This window comes from Rattus norvegicus, chromosome 11 (assembly GCF_021556685.1).
Source record: "Rattus norvegicus strain SHRSP/BbbUtx chromosome 11, alternate assembly SHRSP_T2T, whole genome shotgun sequence".
In the NCBI taxonomy this organism is placed as follows: domain Eukaryota; kingdom Metazoa; phylum Chordata; class Mammalia; order Rodentia; family Muridae; genus Rattus; species Rattus norvegicus.
Genome location: NC_141544.1, coordinates 52962365 through 52977876, shown reverse-complemented (window position 1 = coordinate 52977876; position 15512 = coordinate 52962365). Strand labels below are relative to the sequence as shown.

At 33.1% G+C, this 15512-nt stretch overlaps 1 non-coding gene across 1 annotated transcript; it reads left to right on the top strand.

The window, feature by feature from the left end:
* Positions 1-9768: 9768 nt before the first annotated feature.
* On the top strand, positions 9769-9839 carry Snord19b (small nucleolar RNA, C/D box 19B). Its single transcript, XR_015633833.1, has one exon. It is a non-coding gene; the product is annotated as a small nucleolar RNA SNORD19B (small nucleolar RNA).
* Positions 9840-15512: the final 5673 nt, after the last annotated feature.

Genomic DNA, 15512 nt, shown 5'->3' with positions numbered 1-15512 from the left:
GTTCCATCCTCCATACATATCAATACAACTATTTCTCAAGTATATCTTCCATTGTGGTTTGAATCTGTACTCTCCTAAAACATCGATCTGCTAAAGTCTTGGACTCTGCCTTGAGGTGCTATTTGCAATGATCAAGATATTTAACAGGTAGGGCTCTTGGCAGAGGGTACAGTCATTTGATCCTGTAAATAGTTTTGGATACTGAATCTCAATCTTTCTCTTTTGTCCCATTCTCTTTTGTCTCTGTCACTGTTTTCTGTAACTGTTGGGTGTCTACATCTCTGTATTTCTCTATTGATCTGTCTATCTCAAACACACACACACTTTTGACATTAGATTTTAAATGTTATTAATATTTATTTCCATTGTTTCTTACAAAGCAAGAGTATCACATTAAAATAGTTACAATATAGATTAACTCATTGTAAATAATAGTCCATTCTTAAAATTATTTAATCTGAATCATTTCATGATTAGATACCTATTATCTACATCTATCTTTCTATTTTCTATCCATCTATCTATCTATCTATCTATCTATCTATCTATCTATCTATCTATCTATCTATCTATAGTGTGTGTGTGTGTGTGTGTGTTATATCATAGAGTTTACAATAAAAAGAGAACATAGAATCACCAGGAGAGATGATTATATTTATAAGACACTTACATAAGAAAAAAAGACAATTAATTTATAGCACAAATCTTACTGGCTTCTAATATTTTCATAGTTCCTAACAGTGCTGACAATAAAGCAAAATGTCCCATGGTGACTAACACAATAAGATGAAATTCACTTATGTCATCTTTAGCAATTAATCTGTCTTGATTTTGGTATCTGAAAATGCAGATACATTCAGTCATATTTGAGATTATAATATGTGTTTCTTTCAATAAAATTTTTCATTGATTTCTTTTTCTAGGTTGATGCAGGAGGGTATTCTTTGTCTATAAGTTAGGAACAGGGTAGCACATTGTGCATCTTCACATACACACACACACAGACACACACACGCACTTACACACACACACACACACACAGAGAGAGAGAGAGAGAGAGAGAGAGAGAGAGAGAGAGAATTATGTCTTACAGGGCTGAGTTATTAATCTTAAGTATTCATTCAGTATTCTCTTGAATATTAGAACAGTGATAATTTTATAGAAGTAATAAAGCTTTTTTAGAAATGATGAGTTTATTGTTTAGTGATGTCAGTATGTGTATGTGAGAAGAGATCGTATTTGTATGTGTTTGTGTGTATCTGTATGGATGTGCTTCTCATAAAAATAAATACTTTCATATTTAATAACACATTTGCCTCACTTATTATTTCTTAGATACTGTAACCAATTCATAAGTTTAAATTTAATATCTTCTAAAAATAAAGCATTTAAGCGTTTGTCCTTAATATGGTCTTATTCAATATTTATATTAATATTAATGACTTATGTAAGGCACAAGGTAGGTGATGATGGAATACGCAGATGTCACAGAACATATGTAGCTGGGACAGGTGCAGTAAATTCTGGGGCAGCATAAAGGGGAAAGTGAAGCAAACAAACAAAGAAAATACTAAGACTACAACAAGGAAAAGCTGTCTGCATATGCACAAAAAGAAAAATATTACATTCAACTGAGATATATGAAATAGTAGTTTTAATTGAAATTAAATATTGAATATGTTTAAAAGTATGAATTGAAATGATTGAAATAGTTTTATGAAAAAATAGATGGTTCATAATGCTTTTCAGATTATGAGTTAATCATACCTTATAACTATTTTAAATTTTGCCTTTATATTTTTTTAGGATAAAATTTTCAGGTCCTCAAATCATGACAACAAAATGAAACGACTATTGCCCTGACCTTTGTTATTAATGTACTTATGACGGCCACCCTTCTCATTAATGACACTGCTTACTGTAGGGTGTATACATAGTAAGCATTTTTCTGGAAGAAATCATAGTTTATAGAAGCATGACACATTGTACATTGTCATTGTGCATTATATTGGCAAACCAAAGGAAAAAATTCAAGATTACGTTTGCTGAAAACATACAAAGAAGAATAAATTTATAATAATTATTATAAAGAAATATCTAGATGCATGCTGCAAAAAATGTTATAAATAATAATGTCAAAACAAATATAATGAATCTTAGGCCACACTGTGTCTCTATGTCCTTTCTTGAGAACATTTATTCTTTCCCAAAAGAAAAAAAATATTTGTGGAAAGTGTACAGTCCTTGTATATAGATCTTTCAGATAATTCAGGTACAATGGAAAACCCTTTTTAAAAACTGTCACACAAGAGTTTTCCTTTTAATATTAGAATGAAATTTAAGGTTTCCAAGGCTATAGTTAAGTATTATTTACTAACAATATGGTACTTATTCTGTACATTTTTTTTGTTTCCTCATATAAATTATCGTATAATACATACTCCCTAAAGCGCCAAGATAATGAGTTATGTTGTCTTTTTATGAAGTGTCTTCTACTGAGGAACACATGTTTATAGTGAACAAAAGTACAAAATAAAATGTAAGCAATATATCAAATACCTGAAACATTTTGCCTAATATTTCTCTGTTTATGTGTGTATACATATATGTATGTGATATATGCTTTAAATTTGACAACAATTTGTACTTAAAATGTAAAATGCAAAATAGAGATGATCAAAGATTCATGCTCCCATGCTTTTAACAAGATATTTATTTAGATGTGCTTTATTAATGTTAAGCCACAGAATCGGCTCAAATTAAATTAAAATAAGGGTAAACATAGTGATGTGGTTAGCCAGGTAGGGCTCTAAAACTGCGTGTATATAGAATGATACATATTATTGTTTTCAGAATGTAATTTGGATACAGAGAGTGATTTTTTTCATGCAAACAAGACTATTTTGAGCTTTTGGAATTTAGGCTGCACTGATATTTATGATTTTGATGCCTCAAGCCTTCTGAATGCAGACTTTTCAGGAGTTTGTGCCACACTGGACAATGCTGTGTTTTAGGAATAGAATACAAATGAAAATATTGATAAAAAATATCATAACATTTACATTGTATTTTGTGTTTCATATCACTTATTTTCGATGACATATTTTCAAGCATAATCCTTTATTCTTTTGACAAAACCATGATAGATAATTCAATAGTATCCCAGTTGAAAAAGTTTCCAGTGTTCTAACTAAATTTCATAGTTGCATAGCCACTGTTACTTTGAGCAACATTTGTCCAAAATCTGTATTTGTTTTAAATAGTTACTTTGATCTACTTTATGTTTTGTTTTATATTGATGTTATTTTTCCTTAGCTCTGATAGTAATGCAGTCATTCGTGTGTTTATAGCTCACTGATTTATTTTAATTCTTTATGGATCTTTGATTATGTCCTTTTCATCTCTCTCTGATTCTCTATGAAAATATTAGTGACTAATGAAGTTATTGTACATATATTACAATGAGAAATCAAACATGACCTATAAATGCAGTGGTATTCATGCTATGCAGTGAAATCCCTCTATCTAAATGTTATGACTTCCTCCGCAAAGAGTGTCTTTAAGATGACATACTAGAAATTCATTTGCAGCAAAGTAACAGGAATAAACAGCAATTTTAAATGTAATTTACAAAAGTCATTGAATCCTTATAAATTCACCAATTTCATTACTCTAAATTAGATATAATCACGGTGTAGATAACACATCAAGTAAGTTGAGGTGAAATTTGAGGGTGAGGGACAAATAATTTGTTTTGAAACTAAGACTGGTCAGCTGTTCACTCTGCAGCATTGGCTGACTTTGTTCCGTGCACACACATACCCATATATTTCATAACATTATATCAGTTTGACTTGAATATCTTGAAGACTGCTACAAAGTATTCCGGCCTACTTGTACCTTCAATATTATTTGTGAGTCATCCCTGTGTGTCATGTTCTTACATAATGAACAAAAGCATAGAAGTTTAGCAGGAAACAACTTATACAACACCAAACTATAAAATGCCCAATATAGATAAAAAATGTAAGGGTAGTGGAATGAATTTCAAGGGCAGTTGAAAGCATTTGAGCTTCATTTTATCACAATACATTGTCATGTTTATTTTCTAGGTTTTATGTCAGTTTAAACAACATTATTTTCTGTGTAAACTCTAAGGTCAATTTTCCTATTGAGGCTTTCACTAATCAAATGTGATTATTGAAAGGTCAGTTTAAAAGTAACCACTGTTTGTCTTTGATATGATTTTGTTTGTAAAATGTAGTCTGAATTAGATGTTTTGGATAGGGTAATGACAGAAAATTTTCCAGCCTCATTGTAAGGCAACGTTTGGAAAGATTATACTATTTTAATCACCACGACAAAAGCATATTTGTTAGTTTTCTGGAAGCAGATATGGGACGTAAATAAACAGTCCCCATTTATCTTCAATTTGAGTACAACGCTGAAAGTTGGACATTTTCTCTATATAGTTTTAGTACAAGGTTGAACGCACCCATCACACTTCATTGGTTGCACATTTTATACTTAGAAAAAGTGTTAAGAGTCCTTTTTATTGATTCACAGGCTAAGCAATTTCATTTTTTTGTTTTCATACTTTGACCTACAACCCCAGCATCCATTAGGCACTACGATAGCAAGGTGTAGACACATCAACTACAAAGAAATAGAACGAAAATGACACTGTCTCCAGCTAGGGATGCATTAATAGACCTGAGAATTCAAACATAGAGAAGGCAATTTTTTCCTGCTGGGAAGTGCAGTTCTCTGGAGAGCCATCTCAGACTGAAGAACATGATATGAAAATCAATAAAGGCCCTATTGTGCTACTGATGTGTCCGGTAAGTGTCATTTTATATCTTGCTAGCGGATATCTAAAGGAAGTTAAAACTACTTTACTCATAGTAATTGGATAAATCCTCTTTCATCAGTGGTCTATATTGCTGCTCAGTGGAAAAATAAAATATACTGCAGGGTCCAGTTGGAGAAGAGATCTCATGGAAATGAACGTGAGAGTGTTGAGGCTTCCCACAGCTGTGTTAACAGGTTTGCTGATGCTTTCCCCTCTCTGAATTCCTATACTTACGTGGGAATTTAAGGAGCTAACTGTAAATACTGTGCTAAATGACAGGAATTGTGGTTAGGGAGACATCAAATTGGTTAACCAAGGAAAGCAACTTAAAAGACAGCATTACAAATGCCAGGATGATTTGCAGGAGTTGAGCAGCTGAATCAAATGATTTAATTTCCTCAGTAGGTATTTCATTTGCCTGGAAAAAATTTCATGTTTGAAAATTACATATATGATATATAATATATATATATAGTAATTTCTCACATCTTTATTGTATGTGCTGCTATGTGAAATATTTTTCAGTTTTCTGACATTTAAATTTGTTTTCCAAAACAAACGATACAACAGCAGATTTTTTAACTTTGTTATCATTTTATGCAATGAATTATATGTTTTTGGATAAAAGTTCTTCTATTATGTGTTTACTGACACAAATATGTGAACTACAGTCTGTTAAGGGATATTAGTTCTTGCAACTTGAGGCTTTCATTTGAAATTCCTTTTTTCTTCTTTTTGCAATTTTAGCCTTTGCTGTCCCAAATGTAAAACAGTCTAGGTTATTTAATTTACATTTATATATCTTGAAAATATTTTAAATTTATAAGTTTATGTGCTTACTTAATCTAAATTAGTTTCAGTATTCATGAATGCAAATTTCTCAGTTCAGCAATTAGTGACATACACAATGAAAACATTTCAAGAGTTGCTGTGGAATCATTGCATATTAGACCATAAGATAAGTGCACACACCAAAGATAATATTATTATGGTAAAGTCTACAGGTTTGACAAAATAAGGACATTGATAATTCCTAGAAAAGAAATAAAGATTTTAGTATTTTAATGATAAACGTATGCACCATGATTCTCAGTCTATCTCAGAATGACTTTTATTTGAAAACTTGTGATATATCTCAATCATCTTAGCATTCGTTTAAAAAGTCTTTACATCTTCATGGGTATATTTAGTTTTGTAACTTTGATACCATAAAGACCATGTCCAAAATATAGAGCACATTTCTAAAACTCAACAGTAACAAGAACCAAATGGCATATATATATATATGTATGTATATATATATATATATATAATAGCATTCATGTATATTAGCTAAATGGAAAATTGAGAGTCCATGATTCTACCTCCTACCACTATGATATCAATATCATCAACAGCAATGATGCCAGTTGAAAATAACAATGGAGAGAAGGACTAGTATCCAACACTATGGAACATTAACAGAGATATAAATGATAGGACTACTGTAGAACGGATAATAATATAAAGGAAAAGTGTTCCATGCCAGTGCACAACCATGGTAATGTTCAGGAAAATGTATTAAGTATAAAATCACAAATAGATGTATGTCGATTAATTTGCTCAGTATGTTATAGTTACTTCAGTGAAGTTTAACATGGTTCAAATCAGAGACACTGGAAATAGAAAAGTAGTTTCCGCTAATGCTGGGGAAATGAACATGAGAAGGATTTTTGATGGTACTAAATTTTTATTTATTTACTTTTTCATACAATGTATGAAATGTATTTGGATCATCCTTCATCCCTTTATCCTTTTCACCACCTTTACCACTCAATGTCTTTCTGTATCTCCATTCCTTTCTCTCTCTTCCTCCCTCCCTTCTTTCCTCCCTTCCTATCTTTCCCCCTTCCCGCCCTCCCTTCCTCCCTCCCTTCCCCCTTTCTTCCCCCCTCTCTTTCCCTCTCTTTCTTTATCTCCCACCATGTGCACGATTTCAAAATAAAAAGCTGTATACAAAGAATTTCCATGGTTTGCTGCCTGCATTTTGAAATATAAAAGAGTTCTGTTATAAATGGTGGAGATGGTTGGAAAACATTCTTTGACTTTGTGGTTAGAGAGATGGCTCAATTGTTAGAAGCATTACTGCTTTTGTAGCAGACCCAGGTTCCCATTTCAGCATTCTTTTATTCCTATGATAAACCCTGTATTGTATGCAATATATTATATAACCATTCTAATACTGTGACAAAAAGCATGAAATTATAGAGCTACAACATGTTAATTTCACTGGGAATTGGTTAAAGATACCCACATACACGGGTGCGCGCACACACACACACACACACACACACACACACACACACTGCATTGTATCAGGCTGTGTCTCTATTGTCTTATTTAGAGATGATATTCCTGAAATAATTTTCATATGATTATGCTTTTATTGGTTTCTTCTATTTCTTTTAGAAGAATGGCTACTCTGTTTTCAATTTCATTTCATACATAAATTTGACAAAAAAATACTAGGAAAATTCATTAGCTTCATTCACATTTACAAAGGAGAAACACATGTATTTTACCCTAATTTCAAGCCAACAGAAAAAAAGATGAGGCGTAGTATAATAAACAGACAGCAATATTTGTAAGATTTGTCAGTAGGCTAGATCAGCAACTTACATATTGGGCAAAAATAATCTTCACTGACTCTTCATCAGAAAGAGGGCTAAGATCCAAAGCATGTGAAGGTTGGATATGTTTGACTGGGAAAAGGACCACAGTTTATGAGATGGATAATAATTATTACAAGTATTACTGAAGGATATTTTGCAACAATTGAAAAAAAACTGAAATTTGTATAGATCCACAAAAGATGGCTATAGTCAATTTAATCTTGAGGAAGAACTCAACTGCAGGCAGCAGATATTTTTAAATGGAATATATATTACCAAGCTACATAATGAAATAAACTTAATTTTTATTTATTTATTTATTTATTTATTTATTTATTTATTTATTTATTTATTTATTTATTTATTATATATAAGTACACTGTAGCTGTCTTCAGATACACCAGAAGAGGGCATCGGATCTCCTTACAGATGGTTGTGAGCCACCATGTGGTTGCTGGGAATTGAACTCATGACCTCTGGAAGAGCAGTCAGGTGCTCTTAACCACTGAGCCATCTCTCCAGCCCCTTAATTTTTTTTTAAACAGTTGCCTTCTTTGTAGTCATTTGAGTTTGGGAAAGGAGAGATTACATTTCTTTTTTTTTTTATTTTTTTTAAATAACTTGAGTATTTCTTATTAACATTTTGAATGTTATTCCCTTTTCCGGTTTCCGGGCAAACATCCCCCTAATCTCTCTCCCTCCCCTTCTATATGGGTGTTCCCCTCCCCATCCTCCCCCCATTACCGCCCTCCCCCCCAACAATCACGTTCACTGGGGGTTCAGTCTTAGCAGGACCAAGGGCTTCCCCTTCCACTGGTGCTCTTACTAGGCTATTCATTGCTACCTATGAGGTCAGAGTCCAGGGTCAGTCCATGTATAGTCTTTGGGTAGTGGCTTAGTCCCTGGAAGCTCTGGTTGGTTGGCATTGTTGTTCATATGGGGTCTCGAGCCCCTTCAAGCTCTTCCAGTCCTTTCTCTGATTCCTTCAACGGGGGTCCCGTTCTCAGTTCAGTGGTTTGCTGCTGGCAATCGCCTATGTATTTGCTGTGTTCTGACTGTGTCTCTCAGGAGAGATCTACATCCGGTTCCTGTTGGCCTGCACTTCTTTGCTTCATTGAATGATATAATAATACGTTCTATTATAAAGAAACCTCTAGGAATTAAAAAAAAAACATAAAATATCAGAAGTGACATAAAATTAAAACCGATTGTAAATAAGGGTTAAAACTATCAGATATGTTGATACTCTTTGAGGTAATCAATATGTACGTTTGTGAGTCAAAGCTGATTGCTACATGGGCTGCTACACCTGGGTGTCCAGGTGTGGAGCGTCACCCATGCCCTGTAGTGTCATAAAGGTCCATACATGGGCTAGTCTGAGGCTCCAGACACATATATAGCAAGGACTGCTTTGTCTGGCCTCAGTCGGAGAAGATGTGTTCAATCTTCGAGAGACTTGAGGCCCCAGGGAAGAGTGAGGTCTGGTCAGGGGTAGGAGTACCCTCTTGGGGGAAAAGGGGAGGACAAATGGGATGACAAACAGTGGAGGGAGAAATGAGGAAAGGGTAACTACTGGAATGTAAATATAGAAAGTACAATTTGGAATAGTTTCTATCTATCTATCTATCTATCTATCTATCTATCTATCTATCTAATCTATCACCTATCTTCTATTTATCTCTACATACCACCTGGTACGTATGTATGTATGTATGTATGTATGTATGTATGTATGTATGTATGTATGTATGTTATTGTTACCAACGTCCTTATTCAAATAGAAACAACTAATAACTTTCAGGGTTTAGGTAGGTTTCCTATGAGGCTTCCCATGAAGCTTTCTCCAAAAGCATTTTCTGTATAGGGAACTTGCTTTTGTTTTTGCTTTAGTTTTATACAGAGAGTCAAAAAAATTGTGTTATAAACTTGCTACAAGGTAAATAAGATTCTTTAAAAATATTCTTAATATGCTTTCTTTGTGTCTGTGAATGAATGTATTGTCTAATCTATCTATAGAGATAGGAGACCAAGTTGAATGAGTTTGCTCTTTTCTTTTATACAATTGATCAATTTCAAGTTGTCAGGCTTGAAAGCAACTGCCTTTTCTCACTGGATCATCTTTTGTCCCAAAGATAGACCATTAAATACTACACTATAACAAATTTTGGAAGTATCCTTTCTTCATTATTAACACAGATTTTGGATTTAAGGAAAACAAAACTCATACCTACACTTAGAGAATGGTTACATAGAACCATTAAAACCAAATAGGAGGAGTACACAAAATGCTGATCCAAGTGAAAAACAGTAAGATCCAACTCTGGTTTCATCTAAAGATAAAAACAAACAAAACAAAACCATATCAAAATACCACCATTAATACCACCAAAAACATTAATACCACCAGAAGTTGGCATTACCTTAGCAATGGGCCACCGCAATTCTAAAATCCAAGAGCAAAGAAAGAAAATCTTTTCCTCATTTGTCAAATAGATGCTGAAATAAAGGACCTTTTACAAACAAAACCCTGCCTGATGCCCCAGAGCAGTGGTGCAAATCAGGGCTTCCAGGATCTCAGAGAGCCTGAGACTGCCTTTAAAACATTCTTCAACCGCACACACTTGATTCCACTTCCAAGTTCATTTTATCAGCATAAGATTCCAAACTCCACAAAAATAAACCCAAAGGTTTTGCACACAATGTGGTTTGAATATGTGGTGTTGAATCCTAGAACAAATCTACTTTAAGAAGTATACAAAAGTCAATGCAAAATATGTTTCATTTCCGGGTTGGGGATTTAGCTCAGCGGTAGAGCGCTTGCCTAGCAGGCGCAAGGCCCTGGGTTCGATCCCTAGCTCCGGAAAAAAAAATATGTTTAATTTTATCAAAATTTAATTTGCTTTATAAGAAAAATTATTAACAGCAAGATTTGTGTCTTTAGGAATTAATTACTCAAATTTTGATTGATTCACTTTATTTTTTTCCTCAGTGTACACTGTTTTCTGAATTAGCCAGCAAATGGTGTTACTTATATTGCATAAATGTTATTATGATATTCATGCACATATAGTTTTAAAATATAAATAATTTCAAATACTAATATTTAATTAAAGTACATTTAGAACTGCTCACCACCTTCCCCAAAGCAAACTTATTTGACATTTATTTACTGATACATCAAGAATGATTCTTAGATTCTATCAAATGGCAGTAGACTAATGCATAATAAATAAATATTTTAAACTTAATAAGCAAATGTGTATTAAGAGCCATTATAGTAAATGTCTCCTCCATAGAACTTTGTGATTATGATGTGATAACCTGGGAGAAGCTAGTCAACAATCCCATCTGTCATTCTGCACTCAGGGAATGAGCAAGGGGGGAGACATTGGGTCTGCAATTCCCATCGAAATTCCCGTCTCAGCACTGCTATGATATCTCAATTTCTTTGGAAGACTATTTGTTTCCTATTACAGATTGGCTTGGAGGCAGGCTATCAGCAGTTATAATTTATACCACTTAACTATGATATTTAGTGACTATGGAATTGTGGTAATTCTTTCATTATCTTAGAAAAAATAATACTTCAAAAACATTCATAAGTTATCTAAGTTTATACATTACTATCAAGAAATTTACTTAATTGTATTTTCCCACATTGGAAATGATATGACAATATCTTATTAAATACTCATTGACATAAGAACTAAAGTCATTCACTTGAATGACTTTTTTTTTTTAATTTAGAGTGGAAACTTAAACCATTAAACCATTATGTCTTGTGTGTATATTTTCACAAGACATAAAATTTGAGCATAGTGAAATGTAAAGAAAAATTTTAGGTCAATCCTGTAGTTATAACTTAAATAGACAAAACCTTCATAAATTAGAATCATTTGGGTGAGTTTTTTTTTTAGTTTTTATGCTCAATCAACCCTTAATTTTTCACTATTCTTTAAAACATAAATATTAGAAATCAAAAGAAAACCTTAAAAATTAAAAATGTAAATTTGAAACCTTTCTTTACAGATTAACAGTATGAATTCCATATTTGCTATAATAAGCACAACTACACACATGGAACTAAATATTCACAATATTAAAAATATGAAATTTTAGATAAATCATATTGCATGATTTCTAATTATCTTATATACTGCTGCCAGACAAACAAGATGCTCTAATAAACAAATCAGTGCCATGAAGTTAGATATGACTAACTTTATCTAAGATGTACAATTTCCATCAAAGGGAGCTTAAGGCACATGATAGAATATACTTTATTTTTTATCAATAATAATACAAATTTCGATTAACAAGTGGTATTCTTTGTTTGCTTGGTTTGGTTTGTTTGTTTTTAAAGACAGAATTTCTCTATGAAGCCCTAGCTGTCCTGGAATTCACTCTATAGACCAGGCCTGCCTCTAACTCAGAGATCCATTTCCCTTTACTTCTTAAGTGCTTGGATTAGAGGGCTGTACCACAAACACCCAGTTATACTTGGTATTTTTATATGCTTGTGGACTCATTAACATGATCAGATGACTTTAAAAAATGTCTGTTATTTTAATGCTGATTTCTATCTTAGCTTTAAATTATTTCACATTTATCTTTTTAAACTACTCTGTAATGGCTTGAACCATTTTTAAAAACAGCATGACCACGAGAAATGGAATATTCTTCTTTTTCTCTATTTTCATACATTTTATTGAAAAATAATATTTTTCAAACAATATATTCTGACTTAATGTGTATAAATAAACTCACCTAATTACTTTCTGATTATACATATCTCCCCACCCATCTAAATCCATGTTATTTCTTTCTGTTTCTCTGTTTCTTCCGAAAAGCAGAGGCAAAACAAACATGAAACAAGACAAATCAGAATGAAGAAAAGAGAGAAAAAGGAATAGACTACACACAGATGAACATACATATGTAAACACACACACACACACACACACACACAAGACTAATATACTCAGACACTATAATGCACAAGAACAATAATACAAAAGCATGTCCCCTCCCCCCCAAAAATGTAAAGAGAGACAAAATAGTCTACAAAACAAAACTCAACAAACACTAAATTAAGTTGTGCTTGCCTTCTACCGATGTGCAAGTGATCTACCCTTTAAGTGTGGTTAATACACCCAATGAGATTACATTTCAGTAAACTAATTTCTCTTTTGCAAGCAGGCAGCCATTGCAGAGAGTTTCCTAGATAGTTTGGGAGTCTGTTTTCTTTTTTTTTTTTTTCTTTTTTTTTTTTTTCAGGAGCTGGGGACCGAACCCAGGGCCTTGCGCTCGCTAGGCAAGCGCTCTACCGCTGAGCTAAATCCCCAACCCCGGGAGTCTGTTTTCTATCCCTCTTCTTAACGTGGGAATCCTGTTATGCTTGAAGTTATGAAGGTCCTGGCCTCCTGCCAGAGTCCATAAACGCATTATGTGTATGTGCCCTATTGCGTATTGTAGTCACTACTTCCTGGTAGTCTTCCAAGCCTGATACCTCTGAAATTTTGTGGCCTCTTCTTCCTCATATCTCACTGAGCCTTAAAGAATGGAGTTTGATGTAGGCAACTCATTTAGGAGTAGGTGTTCTGAGCCTCTCACTCTCTCTACCATTTCAGTAGTGGGTCTGGGTTCGTTTCCATCTATTGTAAGAGGGAGTTTCTCTGATGATGGCTAAGTGAGACACTGGATTACGGATATAACAAGATATCTTTAGGCATCATTGATTTACTGCCTGTGCCAATAGGGGGTAAGGGAAATGGCTCTTTCAAAGGGGTCTCATATTCTCATATCATACATTTACATTACAACTCATAACAGCAAAATTACACATATGAAGTACCAACAGAAATAACTTGATGGTTGGGTGAGGATCACCACAATATTAAGAACTGTATTGACGGCAAACAGCATTAGGAAGGTAGAAAACCACTGCTTTAGCTAAACAACGGTTTTGGTTTCTTTCTTTTTTATGGCAAAATAGGTAACCGTTTAATTTCTATATTAATCAAACTCAGTGTTGGGTATATGCATGTTCTAACCAACTGATAAAGACACAAACATCAGGTTTGCATTTGGTAATACAAATTTTACTAATGAGTAAATATGAGTGTATTGCTCAACATTAAAAAGTATTTAATTATCAACAGGTAATTTCATGCCATAATCTTAATCATTCTGAGGTTATTCGATTACTTAGAACATAGCATTTTAAATATAAAACTACTAACTGAAATATTCAAGAGCCACTTCTAGAAAATACTCATTTAATTTTATTGGTCAAGTACATAAAGGAGGTAGGGATAGGAGGAAGAGAGTTTTAGGTTTCTTATGAACATTTGTGCTTCTCTTACTATATCAGTGGAAGAGATATATGCTACCAAATTATAAAAGGAAATCTGGAAATTAAAAAAAATAGTACCAAAAATTTTAAAGTGTCAATTAAATCAGCTCTATGGTGAATTCTCTAAAGCCACTATACAAGTCAAATGAACTCAAGCCAAAAAAAAAAAAAAAAAAAAAAAAAAAAAAAAAAAACCACACACACACACACACACACAAACAAACAAAAACAAAAAAACAAAAACAAAACAAAACAAAAAAACTTGTGTGTCTTCAGAATGCAAAGGTGATCTTGTAAACCTTATATTTTATTAAGACAGTAATCCCAGATTTTGCAAGTTTATTAAATTGTCAGTAAGAAAGGATTACATGAGACATTGAAATATAAGATAAAAACTCTCTGAGGCATGTGCATTTTACAACCTGAAATTCTGATAATATTGTTAAAATGTGTTACAAAGAACAGTAACCTTTATGCAGCTGGTATGGTTTTACATCACCAAAAGAAAGTCTCATGCTTTCCCAAATACTTCAAGATCCGTAGTTTAACAAAGATAAATGATACCACGGCAGAAGCATTTCTTTCTGCTTCACACTTCAGCACTCACATCTTCTTCAATTTCATTGCTTTATTAATTTAAAAAGAGATACTTTAGCACCCTACTTTGATGGTGCTAAAAATATAGTCCCCAAAGTATTTAAACATTTGGGTTTAAGTAAAGAAAAATGAGTTTCTACTGAAAAGGGAAAGTAGATAATAGGGAAATTGCAATTAATTTACTTTTAAATTTAAATTCAAAATATAATATACCTCTAATATACTTCTATTCTGTGTATTACTGAAGTTAATAAAATCAACAGTCCCTGATTATTTCTATTTGTATTAGTAAGCAGGGTCAAAATATGTTAGCTCATTGTGTCATTTGATATTGCAGTTTTTCTCAATTTTATGAATGCTGCTATTATGAAACATTTTAAAAGCTTTCATCAATTTTATTGACTTTGTGTCAAACTTGCATATGTTCAACTTTTCCCTATTATTGGACTTCATTGAGTGAGTTGAAAGAAAAAATAGAATTGTATCTAATTAGGATTACCAGAAAAGTGTAAATAATTCCATTGACTGTACTAGGTGTGCCAATAAGTTCTAGATATTTGGAATTTTATGAACTCTTTAGGATGTTATGAAAAGGGAGCTTTATTTAAAAGCAAATTTTGTCAAAGGAGCATAGCTTCTGTGATCATCATCAAGAGTGTGAACTTTTCTTTTATAAAATTAATTTATTCTCTCATGTATTACATCCACAGTTTCCTCTTGCAAATCATATCACCATCCCGCACACTCCACCTCCCCATGCACTCTTCCCCAGTTTCACTTTAGAAAAGGGCAGTCAGGTCTCCCAGGTGTCAACCAAACATGACATGCTAAGTTGTAATAACATTAACTCCCTTAATATGGAGTAACTTCCATTCATATTAAAGCTTTGCAAAGCAAACCAGTAGGATGACAAGGGTCCTCCAATGTAGGAATAGTGTCAGATTCAACAACCCCCCCATGCCATCTCTGAGGAGTTCCAAGCTATGCATTGTAACATATATACTGAGGGCCTGGATTAGAACTCATATAGGCTTCCCAATTGTCAGTTCAGTCCCTG